Source organism: Carica papaya, chromosome 7, assembly GCF_054855325.1.
Source record: "Carica papaya isolate Zhongbai chromosome 7, ASM5485532v1, whole genome shotgun sequence".
In the NCBI taxonomy this organism is placed as follows: Eukaryota; Viridiplantae; Streptophyta; class Magnoliopsida; order Brassicales; family Caricaceae; genus Carica; species Carica papaya.
In genome coordinates this window covers 14,817,568-14,826,734 of record NC_142315.1, presented here as the reverse complement: position 1 = coordinate 14,826,734, position 9,167 = coordinate 14,817,568, and positions in this window count along the sequence as shown.

Here is a 9,167-nt window from a genome sequence, read left to right as displayed (position 1 = left end):
ATTTTTAAACTCCTGATGGTTCATAGTGAACACATCAATACTTTTTCTGAAACTGCTAGGCAAATTGAGATGGAAGCTTCAAAAGGTGCTTAATCCTTCCAATGTGGCACTTGTTGCCCATGGGGCCAAACCCAAGGGGAACAAGCCTAATCGTGCTAAGTAATTTAAGAAAGGTCAGCGCCCTTCTCAAGCCAATGGACTTAAGGGTGGTGTGGCTAAATAGCATAAGGCTAAGAGCCATAGAAAAAAAATGTAGCATATATAAAGTGCTACAAATATGGTAACAAGGGTCACTTCGCTCGTGATTGTTTTGAGTCGAATAAGGTACTTTTCTCTATTTTGCCTCTTGATTTATTTGTTTGTTCCCATACATTAGTTGCTATTTCTTTTCTTAATTGGATTGTAGACACGGGAGCCAGCAAATATGTAGTTTAAGATCAAGCTAGATTCGGACTACCAACGTGTCTTGGTAGATTTGCAAGCTGTTGTATTGGGCAACGACAACAAAGAGGATGTCCTTGGAATCAGAACATACCAGCTCAAGCTACGTGGAAGTACTTCACTCCTTCATGTAATCTATGCACCTGGGGTGCGATGTCTTTTACTTTTAATTATTTTTTTGCTGAGATTGGGTTTTCCTTTTAACTTTAAGTCTGGTACTTTAGACATTTATATCATGGCAATGTATTTAGACATGGATCTTTGAGAAACAATTTCTTTATTCTTGATTTAGATGACAATATATAATAATTCTATGGTTCCTTATGTTTCTCACTTTGATAGTGATTCTGAATCTTTTAAGTGACACACTAAACTCGGCCATATTGACTAAGAGCGAATGAGTAGACTAGCTAGAGAAGGTCTTTTGGACTATCTTAGTAAGGTTTAGTTACCTAAATCTGAATCATATTTAGCTGGTTAAGCGAGTAAGAAACCTTTTAGTAAGATTTAAAGGGCGTCAAGTCCCTTAGAGTTAATCTATTCTAATATTTGCAAGCCTTTAAATATCAAAACACATCATGGTGTCATATATTTTCTCACTTTTATAGATGATTATTCATAAAATGGGTATGTGTATCTAATATTTCACCACTATGAAGTGCTAGATACGTTCAAACATTTTATAGCGGAAGTGGAAAATCAAATGGATCGAAAAGTAAATATTTTTCGAACCGATCATGGTTGTAAATATCTTTCTGATATGTTTAAAGAATATTGTGAAAAAAATGTTATACGTAAACAACTTACAATTTCCATACTCCGCAACAAAATAGTGTTGCAGATCGAATGAATCATACATTACTAGACATGGTTAGATCAATAATGGCACATGCCAACCTCTCTAATAAGATTTGTTGCTTATGACAACCTACATCCTTAACCATGTACCAAGTAAAAGTGTATCCATCACTCTATATGAGTTATAAAATGACAAGAAGCCCATTTTGGATCATTTACATCCTTGGGGGTCAGCAGGCTATGTGCATAACCCAACCCAAAAGGCCAAAAAACTATGTTCAAGAGCAATTAAGATGGTGTTCGTCAGATATCCCAATATTCAAAAGGATATGTAATGTTTGAAGAACACCTGAATGGTGACATGACTAAAATAGACTCCCACAATTTTGATTTTCTTGAGGATGAGTTCCCAAACATTGGTGAAATAAAAAGGAATCTCGAACTGTATAAGTTATAGGAGGACATGCAACTATCTATTAATAAGAGAGAGGTATTGAGAATCTACCAAGTCACCAAAGATAGTGATATTCCATAAACAAAAGAGATAGTAGGAGTAATCCTACTATTCTAGATGGTGGAAACTTGCATAGAAATGATAATTCACTAAAAAATGCGGTTAGTCATCAAGATCTGAGCTTGGAACATGAGGTTAGTCCTCAAGTTCAAAATCCCACACCAACAAAGGATAGTTGGAGAGATTTATCATCTAGTCAAGCAGGTGAATAAAGATCCTAGAATCTGAAGGAGTGAACATGGAAAAATTCTCTAACGATATTTTCAAATTGAAGGAGAAGTTTTCCTTTGCATTCCTTTAAAAATTGAGGAACTGAACTCCTTTAAGGAGGCTATGAATTCACCAAATAATAAAGAATAGATTGATGCCATGAGGGATGAGATGGACTCAAATAAAAAAAATAAGGTTTGAGAATTAATTGATCTCCTGCCTCAACATAAATCAATTGAAAATAAGTGGGTTTTTAATATAAAACGTGGAGTGAAGGGATAAATTGAAAAGTTTAATTTCTAACTAGTGGCGAAAGTTTTTACTCAAATTGAGGGTATAGACTATAAAGACACTTTTTCTCTTGTGGTGAGATTTTCCTTTATTCGCCTCCTTCTAGCCCTAGTTGTCTATTTGGACTTGGAGTTATTTTAAATTGATATTAAAACTGTTTTTCTCAATGGTACACTTGAAGAAGAGATATATATGGATCAACTTATTGGATTTGTCTTAAAATGTCAAGAAAATAAAGTTTTTCGTATTAAACGATCCATATATGGTCTCAAGCAGTCTTCCAGACAATGGTATTTCAAATTTTATGAATCCATTACTTTATTTGCCTTGTCCATGGTAGATAAAGACCACTGTGTGTATGTCAAGAAAACAATGGGAGGGATTATGTTTCTCTCCTTATATGTTAATGACATACTATTAGCTAGAAACAACATGCAGATGGCCAATGCCACTAAGTAGTGGTTATTCTTTATTTTTAATATGAAGGACATGGGTGAAGCTAGGTTTATCCTAACGTGGAAATAATGAGAGACCATCCCAAGAAACTTCTAGGACTGTGCTAGGAAGCATATATGAAAAAAGCCTTAGAACGATTTTGGATGCATTACTCTAACCCCGTTGACACTCCTGTTGAAAAGGATCTAACCTTAAGTCTTGATCAGTGCCTAAAGATAGCTGAAGAGAAAAAGAAAATAATTAATATTCCTTATGCTAATGCAATAGACACTTTGATATATGTCATATTGTGTACACGACTGGACATTTATTTTGCAGTTAGTTTTGTAAGTCATTATCAGAGTGACCCTGGACCTGCTCATTGGCAAGCAGTCAAGAGAATCTTGCACTACCTTTGTGGTATAAGTGACCTAATCCTCTATTATCAAGGAGGAGACTTAAGATTGAAAAGATATTCAGATGCAGACTGGAGTGGCGATTGGGATGAGTCTAAGTCAACCTCATGATATGTTTTTGTCCTTGGTAGAGGTACCATATCTTGCTGTAGTAAAATGCAAGATTGCATTACTTTATCTACAATGGAAGCGAACTATGTTGCTAGTTTTCTTGATGTACATGAGACAATTTGGTTGAAAAGCTTTCTACAAGATCTCAACATCACCCTTAAAGTTAATGAACCTGTAGAAATGCATTGCGAAAATATTATTACTATCCAATATGCTCGGGATCCGAAATTCCATAGGAAAACTAAGCATATTATGAGGCATTATCATTTTATTTGTGGCACCATAAAAAGGAGAGGTTGCTATTAAGTATATATCCACTAGATAATGGTTGTTGATCCTTTGACTAAGCCCATATCTAGAGATGTTTTTCGGGGTCAGGTGAAGAGTTTAGGTTTGCATAGGCTTTAGTTTTCGACTGGGATTTGATATGTAATAGACACATGTTTTTGTGTATTAATCATTTATGAAATAAAAGTTATTATTTTCTTATGAAATGTTCATGAGCATAATTACATGATTAGGCACGTAATAATGTCACCAAGTTTTTTGATCGATTTTATCACACGGGTTATATCTCTAACACTTGAGTAGTGAGTGGGATAAAAATAAATCATATTGATGTTAAGTATATGCAATATGGACTCTCTTTATACTTGTTTTGTATTAATGAAAAAATATTAAAATTTTATAGTCGCCTTACTATGTCTAAGATGAGACTCTAGAGAGTCAACTGTGAAATATATCTAATTTCATACTAAATCCTTATAGTCGAATATTGAGTGTCAGGTCACATATTGAGTATTTGATCAAGTGGCTCAAGTGAGATACTTGAGTAGTATCTGGACTTATGATTTGCATGACATAGAAGAGTGACATACCCAACTTAATGGATTCTATGTTGTGACATACATATCATACTAGATATGATATGTGATGATCGATATAGGGATTGACAAAATGATTCCCTATTTTGTCACTCGGTGAAACCTATGGACTCTTATGTCCTCCTTGTATCAACTTGGAGCTATCATATGAAGTCAAGATTTGGTGTTGTTACTTTAATATGTTTTCAAGGGTCACAACCTATAAGGTGCACCGGAGCATGTTAGGAAAGCAGTCAACTTGAGATGGATTGTCATGAGTATCTAAGGAAGAATCTTTCTAACATCATCACATAAGGTCAAACAGTTATATTTTGTATATAACTAAGTAATATAATTATAGCATAGTGTATGCTAACAGTGATGTTCAAATAATTTAGGGCATTATAAATATGGAGACTTAATATAACATTACTTGTTGCTTTTTGGTCGCACGCCCTATTTTCTGTATAAAGCGTGAGGGATATATTGATGTGGTTGTATATTGTTGTTAGTGTGCTTTGTGTGATTTGTGTGGCCGAGTAGGAGATGTCGCATAAAATTAGAAATGCCCACAATACCTTTTGTAAAAAGATACAACTCTTTGTGAGCCAATAAAAAAAAAATTTGTAAAAAAATATGACTCTTGGTGAGTATATAAAAGAGAAAAAAATTGCTTCTTTTGAACAAGAAAGAAGATAACACTCATAAAATAATATACTAAAATTCTTTCTCTCACATTGAGTCAAACCATAAATAGACTTGAGTTTTGGGGTGTGAAGATTATCTGGAATTCTAGTAGCATATAGGAGAAAATAGAGGCAGTCAAGAGTGTCAACAATTAAGGATTGATTTCTGTGGGCAGAAAAACAAACATCTTATCTTATTGCTTCTGCACTAAGGTTTGTATTAATTTACCTATAATTACTTATTTCTTATACAACTATTTTTAAATCTTCCTAAACAACTTTATAAGGATAAAAATTGTCATGTTGTTCCTGTGATTTCCTTCCTCTCGTAACTAGAGCATCTTTTTACTTTTTTTAAGACTCGAAAAATAATATTGAACTTTCATTTGATAACATATATCATATGAGTATATCTTTGAAGAAAGCCTTGATCCCGAGTAACATCTTCACAAGTTCAAAATTCAAAAAACCTTATAACTTAGAATTTCGATTGATTTGAATTTATCTATATATCCATATTGATAAATTATCTAAAGTTTACTCTACTTATATTTTAAATATATCTAAAGTTCTCTTTGTTTATGTTAGAAAAATGTTTAACACAATTAACAAATATATAATTTCTGTAACTCGTTCTTAAATAAACTTCCAAACCAAAAAAAAAAAACAATTTAATGGTTACACGACTTATCTCTAGAAGTGGCTCATCTAAGATTAGCTCAGCTGTAGAAAGGATCACAAAATCTTCACTTGCATCTTCTAGAGTGTGAGGGCCACATGAACCATTATGATGATAAATAGTAGTTGGGATTCCTTTAATAGTGCATGTTACATATTAGAGATTGATGGTTGTCAACATGACTTCAAATATTGATTCTTAGTGATGTAATCAGTGACTTGGAGATGTAACAGTTCTTGATTGAGTTAAGAGATGAGACTCAATGGGTAGGTTGATCAATTATCTTTAGTGTTGATGGGCAGGAAACAATTACCCACCTCTTGGTGGGAGGTAAATGATGAAACTTTGATTTTCTATATTCTAAGGCTGTTATTTTTCTATTGGTAATAAGGTTATTATTTATACAGTTATAATGAAAAAATCAAGATAGCATGATATTTAGGCTATGATACTAATTAATGTAGGATAAAGAAAGCTCAAGCACAATAGTTAGATAAAACTTCTTAAAAACCAAAATTATAAATATAAAATCTCAATAATCAAGGCATTAGCTCAATATTTATAAGTAGTCTATCAAATAATCAAAATATAAAATCTAAAGTCAACCTAGAATCTGCACTAGCTAGAATAATAAGCTAATCAATTATGTAACTTATAACATAAAATAACTAAATAGCATTATTACTAACCATAATATAATAAACTTATATTAGTAATAAGGTTATTTTGTAAAAAATACCTTAATAACACAAAAATATATCTTATTAAAGAACCAAATTCAAAGTCTTAAATATAAGAACTTGATATTAGAGTTGTGACATCCCAGATACTAATTAAGGTAAATGGGTGTCAGATATAGATTTAGAATAACAAGTACATGATAAAATTTTATGCAACGGAACAATTAATATAAATCCCTTACAAATATATATATGAGTTCCAATTATATACATATAATTGAGGCCTTAAGTGGCTACAAAATACAAAAAAAAAAAAAACGAATTACAAAAGAATACCACTTCTTTCACTATGCTATTGGACTCATCAGAGTGCGAAATTAATCATGTACTCAAATTTTGTGAATCCACAGGATCCTCATAAACTTCCAAGGGTAGGCAACCTACGGTTCCTCATTTTCTTGCTCATCTAGGGGGAGGGGAGGAGGGGCATGGAAAGAGTGAGTTTCATATGTTCAGTAAGCAAAACAGTATTAAATTAACATTGTAAGGTTTTAAAAGTGAATTATTTTAAGTTAAAAGCTTACAATTTGGTCACCTCGTAGACCGATATTACTTTATGAAAATAATTTATTTATTAAGAAAATAGTACATTAATATGAACAAATCAAACATACATCATGCCAAATAATAGAGAAAATTAAATAAATCATGAAATGCTCAGATTTTCATGTCATACTTTGCGAAGTCGTTACAACTTCTATCTTTGAAGGCAGATACAAATTTCTAACTACACAAGTGGAATGACCAGATCAGATACAGATACGACAATTTGCTCAAGCCCATTTTCGGTTGGCCAAATTATAGTACAATCTACGACCACAACCGTACCATCTATAGTGGCCCTATCAGATATCTACAGCCACGACAGTACTTAGCCAAGGGTGACCCCTAACAGATATTCTTGTTACTACTCTCGTCAGAGGATACACCGTCATGTACTAGGAGCGATCCTCTGATGTTTTTCTAGACCAGATGTGGGAGAGAGAAATAGATACACCAAAAGGCTAGGGGAATAGATACCCCTCAAAGATAAAAAGTCTAATGAGATACTTGATGCAATATGCATGTCAATACATATATATATTTCAAATCATTCATGCTTTATTCCACTTTTCTCTTTTTTTTTTCTTTTTATTCTTTATTTTTACCAAGCAATAATACTTACTTCATATTATATTTTATTACACGCAAATTATCAAATGTCTATAATTCACATAGTATGCTTGAAAACAAGAACAATTTAACTTATCAGAACTATAAACACAAAGGCATACAAGCAGACAAAATCACAATCATCATGATGAATAATTCAATTTTATCTAATAATACTCCTTAAGACGTTGAAAGAAATACTTAATTTCTTACTGAAACCTTGATATTTTCTCCTTCACCGTTTCTCTTTTCTTTTCCTCCTTCTTTCACTAGATTACTCTTTCTCTAAGTTTGGAAAAATGGAAGAATGGAAGTTTAGAAAAGAATGGGATAGGAAGACCTATTTATAGAATTTTGAAACTATCGAATTCATACTAAATGGTGAAATTCGGTGAAGAGAGAGGAGAAAAAGATGTTCAACACGAAAAATGAGGGAGGAAGGCCTCCTTCATCGGCGACAGTGGTGCACTGCCCAAAGCGACGACGGTGCACTACCCGAGGCGGTAGTGCCTTGGATGGCACGCTTCAGGCTAGCCTGCAGGCGCACAGGATTCCTGCCACGCGTGTAAGGCCTTAGTGGGTTGGGCACCGCATGCGCAGGCCTACTGCGTACAGGCCCCAGGCAAGCCACGCATATTCACACAGGCCTGCTGTGCGGATGGCGCGTGCACAATGTGCAGTGCCTGTCTGCATTCAAGATGATAGACAGACGGCCATCTTGCGCATGATAAGACGCGTAGAGGAGCTGTACCGTGTCGTGCGAGTAGATGGGATATCCACACTCTGTGCACGTCCCTTGTGTGCGTGTGTGCGGATGGGACGTGCGCCTTATGCGCACGTCCCGTGTCTATTGTGCGCACTTACATGCACGCACAGTGCGCGACATTCGTGCAGGCGGCTCTGCTTCCCCCTGGGATTTCTTCCCGTTTCGCCGTTTTTTTATTTTTTCTAATTTTTTAAAAATTAAATTAAATAAAATTAAATGCAAATTAAATTATAAAAATTAAAGTTAAATAAAATTAAAATAATTAAAAACTAATTAGATTTACGAATTATGATAAATAATACATTGTGTAATTTAAATGAGTTTAATGTGGCCAAAGACCTGAACAAGTTGGGTTTTCCAAATTAATTAAGCAAAACAATGGATGGGGTATTAGATCCCCTCCACCTTAAAAATATTTGGTCCCCAAATTTGTTTCAAACAGGTCCAGATACTTCTCCCTCATCTCGCTCTCCAACTCCCACGTGGCTTCCTCTTGGGTATGATGCTGCCATTGCACCTTCACCATGGGAATCGTCTTGTTATGAAGACCTTATCGGTCCACCCAATAATCTCCATGGGAACTGCCTCATAAGTCATGTTGCCTTGTACCTGCACCTCATCGCGATGAATAATATGAGAAAAATCAGGGTGGTACCTCTTAAATATTGAGACATGAAAGACGTCATGTAGACTTATAAATTCTCGGGATAGAGTGAGGTGGTATGCCATGGATCTAATGCGCTCAATGATCCGAAAAGATCCCACATAACGAGGGCTCAACTTCTCTCTCTTTCCGAACTGCATCTTTCCCTTATAGGGGAAAACCTTGAGGAAGACCTTATCTCCCATGGCAAACTCCAAGGGTCGCCTACGATTGTCGGTGTAACTCTTCTAACAGCTCTAGGCATTTGGCAAGTTCTTACAAATGATTGCAACCTTCTCAATGGTCTCCTGAACAAAGTTTGGTCCTAAATGGTGTTGGTTTCCGACTTCACTCCAACAAGTGGGACAATGACAAGGCCTTCCATACAGTACTTCATACGGGGCCTTGTCGATGCTGAAATG